The 14,383-nt window shown below is 40.8% G+C and overlaps 1 protein-coding gene across 3 annotated transcripts in view; it reads right to left on the minus strand.

Moving 5' to 3' along the window:
• Positions 1-14,383, minus strand: part of unc5cb (unc-5 netrin receptor Cb) — a 118,116-nt gene that overhangs the window by 71,111 nt on the left and 32,622 nt on the right. The window lies entirely within an intron of this gene.

The following is a 14,383-nucleotide window of genomic DNA, read 5'->3' on the forward strand; positions in this document are numbered from 1 at the left end:
TTCTTAAAACCCAATTATCTCTGCATTGGTGGAATGACCAATGCTGTTTGCAGTTCATATCAGGATTCCACAGATCATACTTTTTTTTTTTTTTTCAGATGGATGTAACCCGTAAGCCTTTGACATTCAAAGCAGATTTACTGAAGAAGGAAATCATTAAAAAAACAAAACATGTTTTCATTGTTTTCAGCTGTCAGAGCCTGTAACCAATTACATCACAACTTGTCATGTGAGGCATTAGTTGTACTTAGTCTTCTTTTGACCCATTTTTAGTCCGATGACTCTGTATTTTTTTAACACATTTAATGGGTTTTGTAATGGCTCACAAATCAACGGCATGTGTTTTTTTTTGTCATCCCATTAAATAGCATGTAATCCTTGAACTGAATTTAAAACATGAAAGCTTTTCACTTGACAGCCACGACTGCTTCAGTGACATTAACTGTCACATCACATTCAGTCAGTATTCACAGAGTCAGACTTCACAGTGAAGTTACTGCACAGAGATCCATAGACAGACATGTATTATTATAGATGACACAACCCAAAATGTTGCAGATACAGATTAGCCTTTAAAGTTACTCACCGTACTTTCATAACAGGTAATTACCCTGACTTTTCCACCGCCTTACAGGAGCTTTAATTCAAACACTTAACTGTATTCAAGACATTTAGACCTAATTCTTCTACCTTCAGATTACCTATTACATAAATGAATGCCAGTATTTTCATAAATTGTGATAACTGCTTTTCCCTAACACAAAGCATCAACTAAATAAACTGTGTGTTTACCACGTATCAACACAAATACACACATATCTCAAAATTCAATATATCCCCTCTCCATATGACATGTGCGGTCTAACAGTCAGCAGAGTGAGTGACAGCCAGGGCCCAGGAGTTACACACCAGGGGGTAAACACAGTGTCTAAATAGAGGGGAAGAAAAAGCATGGCCGGTAAGATATAGAAGAAGGTGACAAGAGAGAAAGAGAGTGGTAGCTGCAGAGAGGGAGATGGTGTGATATCAGGAGGGGATACGTGGGGGGTTGGACTTCTCCACAGGCTAGTAGTTCAGCTCATATCACCTTGCCAAACTGACACTGCCCCCAAAATCCCCTCCCCCCCTCCCTCCTCTCTAAACCCTTCCCCCCTTCCCTTCCCTTGCCCTGCCCTGACAGAATGATTAATGGTGTATCTGGTCATGCGTGCACCACTGTCCCTTACTAAACTCAACATTATCATAAACTTTTTTTTTTGCTACAATCATAGAGAGCTTAGTCCACGAAACACAGAAAAAGAATGCTCTTTATATATTTATAAAGTCCCTGTGGTAATAAAAGGAGTACAGAATGCCGATTAAAGACACATTTCTGGAGAGCAGCTTGATAAAATCCGCATCATATCCCGCCCTATCTCCTCCACAGAGGAATCATCTAAAACTATTAAAATCCAGAAATGATCTTCTCTGTACTGGGGAGTGCAGCTCGGCACTGAGCCTCTCCTGTATTCTCCTAATGTCTTTTTAATATAGTCATGTCATATTCCTGCTGTTCCTCTAAACACCCATGCCTATCATGTGCTGTGCAGTGTGTCAACAGTGCCATATTAAAGGCAATATACCATGAGAGAGGCCCCTGCAAGTTTCATATCAGCTGTGTATCCCCAAATGATCCATTCATGTTTATAGCGCTGTACATTAGCTTGTGTCTGCTGCCATTATCCCCTGCATACTGCTGGGGACACACTCCACAAAGAGAGCTTTTTCACACAGTGCGCCGACACGCAGAGGATAACGTGCACATAATGTAAACACATCTGCAGAGGGAAAAATGCATTAAGATGTGCATGCATAAGGGAAGAAGGAATGTATTTACACGTACAAAGGTTCATTTGAAGAGCAAAAAAGTAGTGCGTTGAGTGGTATATATGCAATTTAGATGTTTCCTTTACACACAGCCGACCGAGATTTGGTTCTATATTCAAGTTTTGGTCTTCCATTACTTTTAACCAGAGAATAGAGAGAAAGAACATGCACCCTCTCCTTACACATGGAAAGCCTCATTTGAAGTCTGAATTGTTCAACATAGCTCTGTGTTGAGGTGTCACTACGGCAATGCTGCAGGTGCCGAAAGAGAAGCAAATGATTTATACTGTGTAGATCCACCTTTCATAGTCACAATTCCAACATCAAACCTAAATGGAGATGCTCTGCAGGGACTCTGTTAGAAGAGCATTTACATTCATATTTACTTTGCATAAAGCCTGATTCAATAAGTGAGAGGAGAAAGTTTGCAATGGAAATTACTTTTTGAAGACAAGCAAAGCTCGAAAACCATGAAAAAGGAAAAAATATGACCTCTTCCATATTGTGTGGGAATATAATGAAGACCAGGCAGACTAATTAAAGTTTTTACTGCATGCAAAGGCCCTAGGTCTAATTTAATGGAAGAAGACTCTGCAGACACCTATGGTGACGGTGCGGATCAACATAATAGCGTAAATCACCTTTTTATAAGCTGTTAAGACTGTCTCCTTCTCAGAGGTTAATAGAGGATGAGGAAGGAAGAATGGAGGGCAAAAATAAGGCTTTTCAGGAAAGGCAGTTCAAAAGCTCCACATAAATCCTGTCTGTTTTTCTGTAGAGTAATATATCTGTAAGGAAAGAAACCTAAAAAGCAAATAAGTATCACTTAACTGCACATGATGTAAGGTGTATCATAGGAAGAGACACGAGTGTTACAAAGTCACAGGGGAGTGAGCTAAGAAAGAAACATGCATCTCATATTATGTTAATGACACAACTCCACCCTCATAGCCCAACAATAACACAACTCCGCCCTCATTTCCCAATGCAATAATGCTTCCGGGGAAATGCGTGTGACAAATAACGGCTGATTGTGTTAATCTGGATAATCTGAAGCCCGATGTTTCCTATCTGAGACCACGCAGTTGAATACATTTCTATGCTTCTAAGCACCGTCAGAGGAGGTTGTGTCCTCTACTGCCAAGCTGTGTGCCGCTCTAACATAACCTCGAGACCCTGTGCATTTCAGGCGCCACGAAGGGTCTGATGCCAGGTCGCAATGTGCCAAAGGCAACACAAATGGGGGGGGGGGGGGGATGAGTGTGATCGGCTCGACAGAAAATATAGTCACACACACACACACACACAAATACCTTCACCTTAAAATGATCACATGTGCAATCAGCTGTGCACATGAAATAACATCTTTACAGGCTAATGTGGGGTCAAAAACCTCCTAAACAGAAGGAAGATCTTCTGTGAATGTGTGGGGTTATTGTTAATGCTCATATACATTAAATATCATTTTTCTATATACGCTGTTTATCTGCTGCAATTAAAGTGTTTTATGTCTTTGTCATAACTCTAAATGTAATCACCATACTTAGCTAACGTATCTTGTACTTCTTCTATTAGGCAATATGTCTTTGCATGTGACCCTTAAAAACCCATTTTAAATGTAGTATTTCATTTATGTTTATTGCATTAGTCCTATTTGTGTACTGTAATTATGGATCTGGCACTAGAGCTCCATTCAGTATAATAATTCATTGTATCTTATGGAGAACCCTTTTTAATCCAAATTATTAATATTATTGTTTTTTGAATATAAGATGTAATAGTTATTTGACTTTACACCCCACATTTTTAGAAATCAATGCTGTCATTACGTTCAACCAATATTTATGAAATTTGGTGGGCAACCAAAATCCCTTCCTGGAGACATAGCATTAACCTAACAGGAAGTCTTCCTTTGGAATTGGAAGTTAAATTCAAAATGGTTGCAGACTTAACTTTGTTACCTCAACATTTGACACTTTCTGTGATGTAAGAAAATCTGAAGTACCCAGCATAGACACAGTCTTTGTTCACAGTTCATCCTGCTGCAGCCTGAGGCATCTATCACACTGAGCTCTGAGGTCACGGCCTTCATAGTCTTCATGCATCACCACAGGGTCGGATAAGAGGTCAGGGAGTATGTCACCTCCCTTCATCTCTCATCAACAGATTCATCCTCATTTCAATCACATCTCACTTCTCCCACTTCCGCCTCTGCCTCTTCCGTCAGTCTCTTACAGGCTGGTGAGGCTACAGGCCAGATGTTCTTTAACACACCAACACCACCAGTGAGCAGGGGCACACAGAACAAGTCTTCATCTGTTACTGAAAACTTGTCGGATCTCTAGATGGAAAAAAAAAAGGTCACGCTTGAGATGAAGAGCGTACAACAAATCAAAAACAACAACAACTTTATTTTCTTCCTCGGCTTATGCATGTGATGCACTCCACAACTTCTAATTGCTGCTACTGATTAGGCTCGTCCCACTGCAAATCTCCGCCACTTCACAAAGCTCATCATGCACATCTGTTCCCAACAGGACCAAACAAGAGGCACATTAACAAACAAACAGATCACAATTAGTCACGTTTGAAGTCCTCGGCTGCATTAGGAGAGAGAGCGGGGACTGTTGGCTGCGAGGAAGCACAAATGTTGGGCTATAGAAGAGGGGCTTTCTGGATATGAACTTTCAGCAATTTGCATCATGGTGACAATGCATTTGAAAGCATTAGAAGGAGAATGCAGGGTGATGCGTAACTGTTTAAGTTTGTATTCAGTTTCCTGGGACAATGAAACTGGGTAATAAAAAGCTCATCTTTTTGACATGACTTTTATAACGTGACTGAGTTTTTTTTTATGATATACTTCTCCCTGGTGTTTGTTTTGTATTATTTACATTTTTAAGGATTTTTATTGATTGATTTCTACATTTGGATTGCATTTTGTATGTGTTTTACAGTGATAGTAGTCTTCCAAATAAAAAAAATATAATTTTAATTTAATTCAAAAATAAGAAAAGAAGAACATTGGGCTGCATGTTTGTATGAAATACGACTTGTAAATAAAGTTGAGTTCTTTTGAATAAGGGTTTGAACAACCATGAATCTGAGTTTTTTTTTTTTTCCTGCTGCAGACTCAGTTTTAGAATGTGAAGCGCCGCCGAGCTGTCAGTCATGCATTAAGAGACGACTCAGGACACGGCTGGGAGTCAGAGGTTAAAGCCATTACGAGCTGGGTGGCTCCACTTTCTGACCTCTGACCCTTCACATCACCACACTCGATCCGTCTTTTCCGCCCAGCACTTCACGTTAAAAGCGACCTGGCTTCACAGCAGGTGCTATAAAGTCTATATCTCTTAACTAAAAAAAATGGAAAATCCTAATTTTCATAATTTATCTTCAAAAAAATTGGTTCCAAAAAAACACATCAGCCTTTATTAAAAAAAATACTTCACTTGTGCGCGGGTTTGCCCATAGTCCCTGTAGCTATTGTAAAATCTTTTCCTGTTACCTCCCCTCTCATTTCTCCATGTTCCAAATACTTTACAGTTGCTGTCCTTTTATTTTTGATGAGAGAGGGGAACAAGAGGTCTCCGCCAGTGCACTCCCAGCCTGATGTTTTAATATTTAATGCCGATGTGCAGTTACACCAGCAAGACACAGTCACACACACAAATACGCGCACGTGCACGCTTATACTCGCACTGTGTGTCGCTGGTGAGAGCAGGTGTCGTTGGCGAATGCTAATTGAACTAGTCCATGGGTCAGTGAGCCTTCCTGTTTTCCCTCAGCAGAAGTGTGTAGATACTTTCTGGCAGACGGATTCCGTCATTGCTGTAGGGCCTCATGCTGTACGAAAACTGAGCTGCTCTTCAGGCTTTACTGTAAACTTGGGAGGAATCTTGGGGCCGTTTTCTTTTGGCTAACCATCGGGCAAGATAAATATGTGCTGGTGGAAAAAAACCCTCAATATGCTAGATGTTTTTGATGGACTCTTAAGCACTCTTTCATTTGCATATCTCAACATGGTATAGATTTATTTATGTTTCATCACACTGAGCTTAAAGAGACATCAAAAACATTTACAACAAAGCACACACACGTACAAACCAGCAAGGTCTTCAAGAATGGACCCGTTACAAATCAAATACTCCCTGACAAAGACTCTTCAACAGAAATGAGAAGTGCGAGTGATGCAGGCCATGCAGGCCATGCAGGGGAAGGTACATTTAGGCTGATTTCCACATCTCATTAAGTAAGTAGCATATAGTGGATTTGGGGGTGTTGAAGAGAAAATGACTGCCCTTGGTAATATTTTGCATTTTATGTAAGAGTCTGGTAACTAAACAAATGAATGAAACAGTTCAATTAGAATCTTGTAGTTTTTTAGTGCATGTATTTATGATTCAATCTCATATACTTTTGGATTTGCTTCAGGTGATTCTAACTGCACAGAGGAAGAATAATGAATACATATTTAAAGATGCTTACCTGTAGTCGGAGGAGTACAGGAAAGGGCACATGGTGTTGCAGAAAAAAAGAGAGAGAGAGAGAAAATAGAAATTAGAACTCAATCACATTTTTTAATGCAATAAAGACAAATTAACTGTAATGCATTAATGTGAAATAGGTGCTGGTATCTCGTTGGTATACTGTTCTCTACAGTACATGATCAGAGGGACTCCTTATAAAAGAAAAGAATAAAGCAGAGAGTGATTGCCCCTACAGTCAGACCCCGCCCTCCCCTGTGCAGCCACACATGGCTCTGTTTCGGAGATGCAGGAATTCAGGAGGAACACATGTTTCCGGGTGCACTGTCAAGCATGTAGAACACAGTCGGGTTTACAGAGAACGGGGGAACCGGCTTTAATTAGAGCAAAGCAGACCTGGCTCTATTTGTTTTCATTTGTGTGATTTATCCCCTTTCATTTGGCAGCTGGCTAACATGTCCCAGACCATCGGACCAACTTCGCCTGAAGGTAAAAGGATCCGGCTGGCCTTTTGGAACGGGGGTGGGGAGGGGCATGGAAGCTGGAGGAAAAAAGGGAATCAAAGTGGTCTTGTGGGGTTTATTGGGACACTGTTGAAGCCACCTGTCGTGTGGATATACTCACAGAGTAGTTGAATACCAATGGAGGTGCGATATTGCATGTGACCCTGTACTTATTCTTTGGGTAAACACAATTCCTTCCCTTCAAGGCCTAAGGGGGGAAGAAGAGATGAGTGGGATAAAGGGGGGATAAAGCCTTAAGACTAAAGACGGGTTATTAGATATTTGGACAAGCGCTCCAGACTACATACGGCTCTATGTGCCCCGGGGGAGATCTGCTGATGGTTTTTTAAAGGCTTTATTTCGTCTCTGCATTACAAACAGTCCAGGAACACAGAGCGAGCATCTGTTAGCATCTGAGGGACATTCTATGCGAATTAGAAATCAAGCAAAAGCTAACATCTGCTTCAGAAAAAGTGTTCTTTTCTGCAGAAGAATCTACAAACCATAAACTCCAATATGGAATGGGGAAATGATCCGAGAAGTGTGATCTACACGCCTGTCATTGTTTGCTCGGGACACACTTTTCTTCCTCTTTCCACGTTCTTTTCCCCATTTAACTCGCACTCAGATTGCAGCAAATGAGACTCACACGACTACAGCTAATGCGCGTACATCTTAGCTTTGTGATCAGATTTCTCATCAGCCACTGGGGCGTATCCATTTGATGTACAGGCGCAAAAGTTGCATTCAGCTGGAACGCGCTGTTGCTAACTTGTCATGCTTAGTGTGTTCTGAGAAAATAAACAAACAAAAAAGGCTAAAGCTTACACAAATCAGATACAGATAGAAGACTTTTTACACCCTTCAAATTGGTAAGCCACAAAATGTTCAGTATGTCCTATGTTCGGTGGCTGCAGGATCAGAAGGCCTTAAAGAACAAAGGGCTTACATAAAACAAAACCCAAAGCACTGTTCTTTTTTTGGTCTAATGGTTATAGTTAAGTTTTTTCTTTTTGTCTAATGACCGTGCCTGCTTTCAGTCAAAGCCTCCCTGCAAGCAGCTGATCAAGCCCAGGTAGTAGATTTACAGTCTGGTCAGCCTGCAGGCAGCTGAGAGGGGTCCAGGAACATCAATAAAGGGTTAACCAGCACCGTTAAGATTTAAAGGGGCAGTAAGTGGCTCCATTAGCCCGGGCTGCTGCGGGGTAAGAGGTAGATGAAGGAGTGAGAGAGACAGGAGATGAGGTGCCCCTGAGACATCAGTCCACGGCACTAGTAGAAAAAAAAAAAAAAAGAAGGACTGGAGGGTGAAGTTAAAGACTGCAGCTCAGGCATCAAATCAAAGCTACTGCTACACCTTCCAGCTTCAAGACAGACAGAAGCAGCACAAGGAAAAAGGGCAGGAAACACAGGAAATGAGAGAAGGGGTTTTTCTAAACCTGCTAGACCTACACAGCATCACAGTCTGAACATCTGAGTCTGATCAGGAACCCATGCAGTTTTCATTCAAATCTGCAGGGTGAGTTTATGAGCCGGTCCAATCATTAATCAGGGATATTTCCTGCTCTGCTCCGTCTCTGTACTCTGACTGGATGTCGATGTTTGTTTGTTAGGAGCTATTGGGGTATTCTCCTAAAAATTTACAAGTGTCAGGGGCATTAAATGAGTTGCCTATGTGAGAAGCTGATTGTGATTGGCCAAGGTGCCTGAAGGTTTAAAACCTGTGCCCCACTTTTTTTCAATAGTTATCACGTTAGCACATTTAGCTCCATTTCTCTATAACAAATACACACTAAGCTGCCAAGAAATTATCTAACAAAGCCATGAAACAGTCACATCTGGATCAGGGGTTTCTTTATTTTCAGCCCATTGTGCCCAAATCTGCTCAAATGTTCTGGTATATGTAAGTTTTTAAATGGAGCTTGACTAAACCAACATATAGCTAAGAAACAAAAAGCATCTGCAGAAAATTACACAGAATACTCCACGCATGCAATAACCCCTGTAAGCTAAGAACTCTGCTTTCCCCTTTTGAATGTGTCTTCGAGTGGGGCTTTCTTTGAACCGACAAATGTTGACAGAAATGACTTTTTTCACATGACACAGAAATGAAAACAGAAGTTATACATTATTTTCCAGATCTTCAAGGTTGACTTTTTAAAGTTGAATATATATGAAAGAATATCTGCATGTTAAGAGTACAGCATGACACGCAAACGTTATCAGACAATATGTGCAGAAATACAACACACATAATGTCTTAATTTTTCTGCACTCCAAGTGTCGACCTGCCTCCATGTAAATACTCAGGTTAATCTAGTGATGATAGCCCCCATTTAATTTCCCAATCATTTAATTCACTAATCTACAGCATTCATTTCAATTTGCACCTTTTTACAAAACTCACAATCATGCAGCTCTGCCCTGTGATAATTGGAAAGGTCTCAACCAAGCACTTTAATAAATGTGTTAATTCAGAGCTCACCAGGCAGAAACAATGCCAGCATGGGAGATAAATTCCCCAGCGTTCATTTCCTCTGTCTGTCTCTTGGCTGATGCTGAGCTAGAGACGGCCCATGGAGAGGAGGGGAATGAAGATCATACATCACATGGCGGCATCCCTGCGACTCTAACATGGCTCTGTCTCTCTGTGCATCTTTATGCTGTGCAGTAATAACACCATATGCCCGCCATTGCTAGTATACGATGCATATTATGATTTTGTAAATGAGTCTTGGGGAAAAAAGGGATAATTAAGGAAGATTTCATGTGTAGATGTGAGAAGAGGATACTGCAGTTTTCTGACAGGCTGTGCAATGTTCTTTTCATGTGCCAGTATGTGTGTTTAAATGTCCACTACACACTGAGGGCCGGGCTTTTTATTAAACGAAGCCCCGTGGAAAAGCTGCCTCTACTCAACCTGAACATTTCTATTATTAACTCTGAGCGCTGCAAAAATCCTCAAGGCGAGTGTTCCGCTGGTCTGTGAGGGAAAACATCTTTACTGGATAATAGCCCTTCGTCTAATTACAATGCTAGCAATCACACACTCACACACACACACACACACACACACACACACACACACACACACACACACACACACACACACACACACACACACACATACGGACAAGAAGGAGGAAGGAAAAGGTGGCACATGAATGTACGAGGAGTTGTGCAAGTGTGTGAGAATTTTGCAATGATGGAAAGCCATGCTCATTAGTGCAGGATGTGACAATGTGGATGACACTTTATAAAGAAGCTTCAATGAGCTAATCAGTGCTGAAAAACCAGCCACTGCCTTCGAAACAGATTGGTTATACACAAGTTATCACAGTGTGCAAAACATCAAGAACTAAACTGTTTTAATGGCCAGGGAGCAAAAACAAAAACAGCTGACTCATTGAGTGTGAACAAAGTTTCAGTCGCACGGCAACATCAAGTTAACAATGAAGCTGTGGTTTAGGAATTTCCCTTGATCCTCCTTTTATTCTCCTTTTTCAGAATTTGTGTTTGCGATCTCTGATTGAAATCAGTACTCAGGGGTTAAAGGTTAAGTTGCTCACGTCTGGGATTCTTCAAAAAGCTCCTCATTCCTGACCGACCTGTGCTGTAAACACAGAGCCACATAATCTCTCTCTTTCCCTGCCACATACACACACACACACTAAAGACTCCAGTTCCAAGCCATCGATAAAAGTGCACACAACCCCTCTTGTGTCACTTAGCTACCCTCCCTGTTTCCTTTTAATGGCTTTTTTGAAGAGGGTCTGAATGCTTTCCTCCTGACTCTCACTCCCAGTTTGTTTAAACAAGTTAATTAGTGTGGTGGATCTGATGGGACTCCGCTGCCTCTCAGGTCTGTCACACAGTCTGCGCTGCCAGTCTGGGGGACAAAGGGACACTAATCCTGGTTTGACTGACTGGGCAGGAAGTAGTCAAGACAGCAGAAAAGTTAACTAAACATACTGAGGAATGAAAAGAGGGTAAGTGGACTGAAAAAGCATACATCAAAGCAAAAAAAAAGGATAGTAAGAGTCAGTGTTAACCCAAGATGAGTCTGATTTACACTTTAAGGCAAAAATTATCAAAGTGGAAAGATAAAAGTTGGGAAACATCCTGCTTTAGAAACAATCAATCTTTTTGTCCAAACTCATGATGTCCTCTCACAGCCCAAAAATCCCCTGAAACTCTGATTTTATCTTGTTTTTTTTATTTTATCAGATGGCTCATTAGCATGCATAAACTTTTATTCAAATCAATATATCACCATTGGCTACTCTTTGTGAATGCTGAGCCCTGATAATCTGGCATTTTTCCAAAACCCTAAAAAAAACCTATTGGTGTTAATCGATGCACCTCTGAAGAAAGTCAAGCTGGATCCCTCAATAATAATAATAAATACATTTCCAATCTTTGTAAACCCAAAGTTGTAAAATGCTACCAGCCTCCAGTTACTTATAGAATACATTTTCAACTGCTTGTGCTACTTCATAAATTACTCAAACAAAAAGACCTATCTGAAAAAGAATATAAACCCAGCAGGGCCCTCAGTTCTTCAAGAAGCAGACAGCTAGTAGTATCGTGAAGTTCAAAATCATAAGATAGAATTTCTTTTAAACTCCAATGGTTCACAGAGATGGAAACTTGGCTTTTAACTACACTTTAATTTCACTAGCTTGGCTCGTATCTGATGAAATATGACGTCTACTTAGTATTTTCTTCAACATATTTTATTTAACTTCACCTACAGTCAAAATCTCAATCTAAACCAATGTTAATTTACTTTTTCTGAAAGTTTTTATTGCTTCTTGAATTTGTATTTCATCCTAGCATTTGTCTTGCAAATCATGTGGAATCTTTGCTCCTGGATTTGAAATGTGCTTTTTGAGTAGGGCTTAATGCAGTGCCTTGTGGTTGTTCACAATAAAAAAATAGAATGGATTTGTAAGTCCATTCCTGAAGCACTGGTACTCAAAGCTGTTCTTTTTGTAGGCTCAGCTGTGAGAATTAATGATAAGAAGACCAATTTCCTCTAGCTTAAGGTATAATACATTGCTCATGGGCTGCTTAGGTTCTTATGTATGTATGCTACGCTAGAGCACATGCAAAATTTATACCTCTCTCCTTATAGCAATCAAAGTCCTCAAATAATAGTTATTTACTGATCCCAGGCAGACAAGAGAATTGGATGGCCGTGCAATTTCTTTGTTACAAGAATCGTAAGAGGCAGAGATGTGACCCATTTGTCACCCACATGGAGAGGTTGTATGTCCAGGGTAATGGATCAGAATGAAAATGTCTCATTGCGAGGAACTGTCTGATATCCTCTTCAAAGAAGAAGTGAGACACAGAGAGCAAGAGGAAATGCAGAATGCTGAGAAAGAGCTGGGGGGTTATTGATTAAGACAGCAAGGTTAGGTGAGAGGAGGCAGCCTAGTAAGGGGGTAAAGGTAGAGGTATAAAGGTGGGGATGAAGGGGATGACTCAAACTACAAGAGGAGGTGGAACAGGTGGGAGTTGAAAGTGGATTCAGTCTCAACCTGCAGGTGGAGGGGAGAGACAGAGAGAAAAGGAAGGGATGCTATCATGAGTAAGACACAATTATACCATCACATCTCCTCGGAAAGCCTCCGGTGGCTGATGAGCGATGAAAGTGTGGTAGAGGAGAAAAGGAATGGTGAGATAGTTAACGTGTTCCTAGCTATCCCAGGCACCCCTGCTGTCCCTGCCAGTCAGCACGCATCCTGATCTGCTCCTAATGAGTTGTTTACATCCGCAGAAGCAGATCAAAACCTCACCTTCTGAGTCGTGGTTGGAAGCGTCAGTACTTCCAGATACATTAAGGATCTTTGGATTTGTGCAAGAAAAAAAACAGGGAAAAACACATTATAACAGTTCTCTTCCTTTAGGTCTACCATAATTCCCCCGACTCGGAGGCCTGGGGATTGTGTCAGTCTTCTTTAATGACCAGGATTAATGTTAAGTAGCATTATGGTAATGGGAATTCCAGGCCTATTCCGCTTTATTTAATAAAGCTGCTTGAAAATAAATACCATTATGGATTGTGCTGTTGCTAATGGAGCATGGCAGAGAACAATGTTGACTTTTTTGTTTCATTATTGTTTTGATATGATGATCAGGGTGCGTTCTGCTGCGTTTCATGTGCACACGGGAGGAGACGCAGACAAGGGCTTCAATCTGCATCCTGTAGCTTAAAGATCCAGAATCACAGCGGGGACCTTTGCAGTGTGTGTTATGTATTTTCTTTGTGTGTGCACAGAGGTGCAGAGCAAGAGACAAAGTAAGAGACAGCTAGAATTACTGTATGCTCCACTGCATCCCCAGCACTCCCCTTCAAAAATCTCAACAACAATAGGATCCTACAGAGCTTTAGAAAAAAAAAAAAAAGCTGCAGCGAGGTAGAAGCACCCTGTGAAGCTCTGTTGCAGCCTAGAAATCAAAAACCTTTCTGTGAGAATTTAAAAAATGTACAAACTTCACTTGGATTACAATAGCTGGAATATTATTCCTGTATGTCTTTCTGAGAGGAGCCCAGGGGTCTTTGAAGACAGAAATATGAGAGCTGTCTGGATTAGCCAGGCTTTTATTTGGGCCTCACCACCTGTATATGTGCAGGCCTGAGCAAGGAAAACATGTTGCAATTTCCAGAACAGTTTCCGTCAAGAAAACTTGGCAACAGATTCAGAAAAGATGCATTTTGAAAAACACAAATAAGAACCTGAAAATATTGTGTCTGTCATTTATGTATTTACAGCAAATTTGTTTCAGTATTTAGCAGCATTTTTTTTTTTATTTGCTGCATCTTTTTATTGTATTTGTTTTTTTGTATTTGTTATCGATTACCATTTATGTTTTCAGCACTTTTTTAAAAATCATTTTTGGTGACGAAGTACAAAAAAAGTTGCTAGAACTATGAAAACGTTCCTGCAGTCAGAAAATGTCAAGTAGCTCATGTCTTCATTGGTACCCAGATTTTTTTCTATAACTCGTCTGTTTTGATTATATCAAGGCTAAAAATTCTGCATATATTTGCATTATTAGGGTGGACTGAGTTGACTCACAGGCATGTGCGTTGTACCTTTGAGCCGGGAGGCTTAAAACCAGCCGTTGTCTGTTACTGGGTTAAATGAAAGTTAGTTTGAGACACATTTCCAACATGGCGAACGCCATCATTGGCCTTCAAAACTAAAGTGCAAAGCTTTGGAGACTTCACTGAGGCCACATTCAAGTTTTATACAGTCTATAGTGTTTTAAAGAATTCGGTAAGAGGTGTTGCATTGGCATTGTTTCTGAATTTGCAGCTCATTTCTACAAAATAAAAATCTTTTGGGCTCTTGCAACACTTTTTGCCCTCTTCAGCCACCGTACATGTTTCAGTGTGAGCATGTTAAGGTTTGGCACAGAGTCCAACCTCATAAAATCTTACCCCAGGTTTGAGGTCTCCCCTCTTGGGATGATCTTTCACATGTCCTCGGTCTCCTCATCACCCACTCTACATTC

Source organism: Labrus mixtus, chromosome 17, assembly GCF_963584025.1.
Source record: "Labrus mixtus chromosome 17, fLabMix1.1, whole genome shotgun sequence".
In the NCBI taxonomy this organism is placed as follows: domain Eukaryota; kingdom Metazoa; phylum Chordata; class Actinopteri; order Labriformes; family Labridae; genus Labrus; species Labrus mixtus.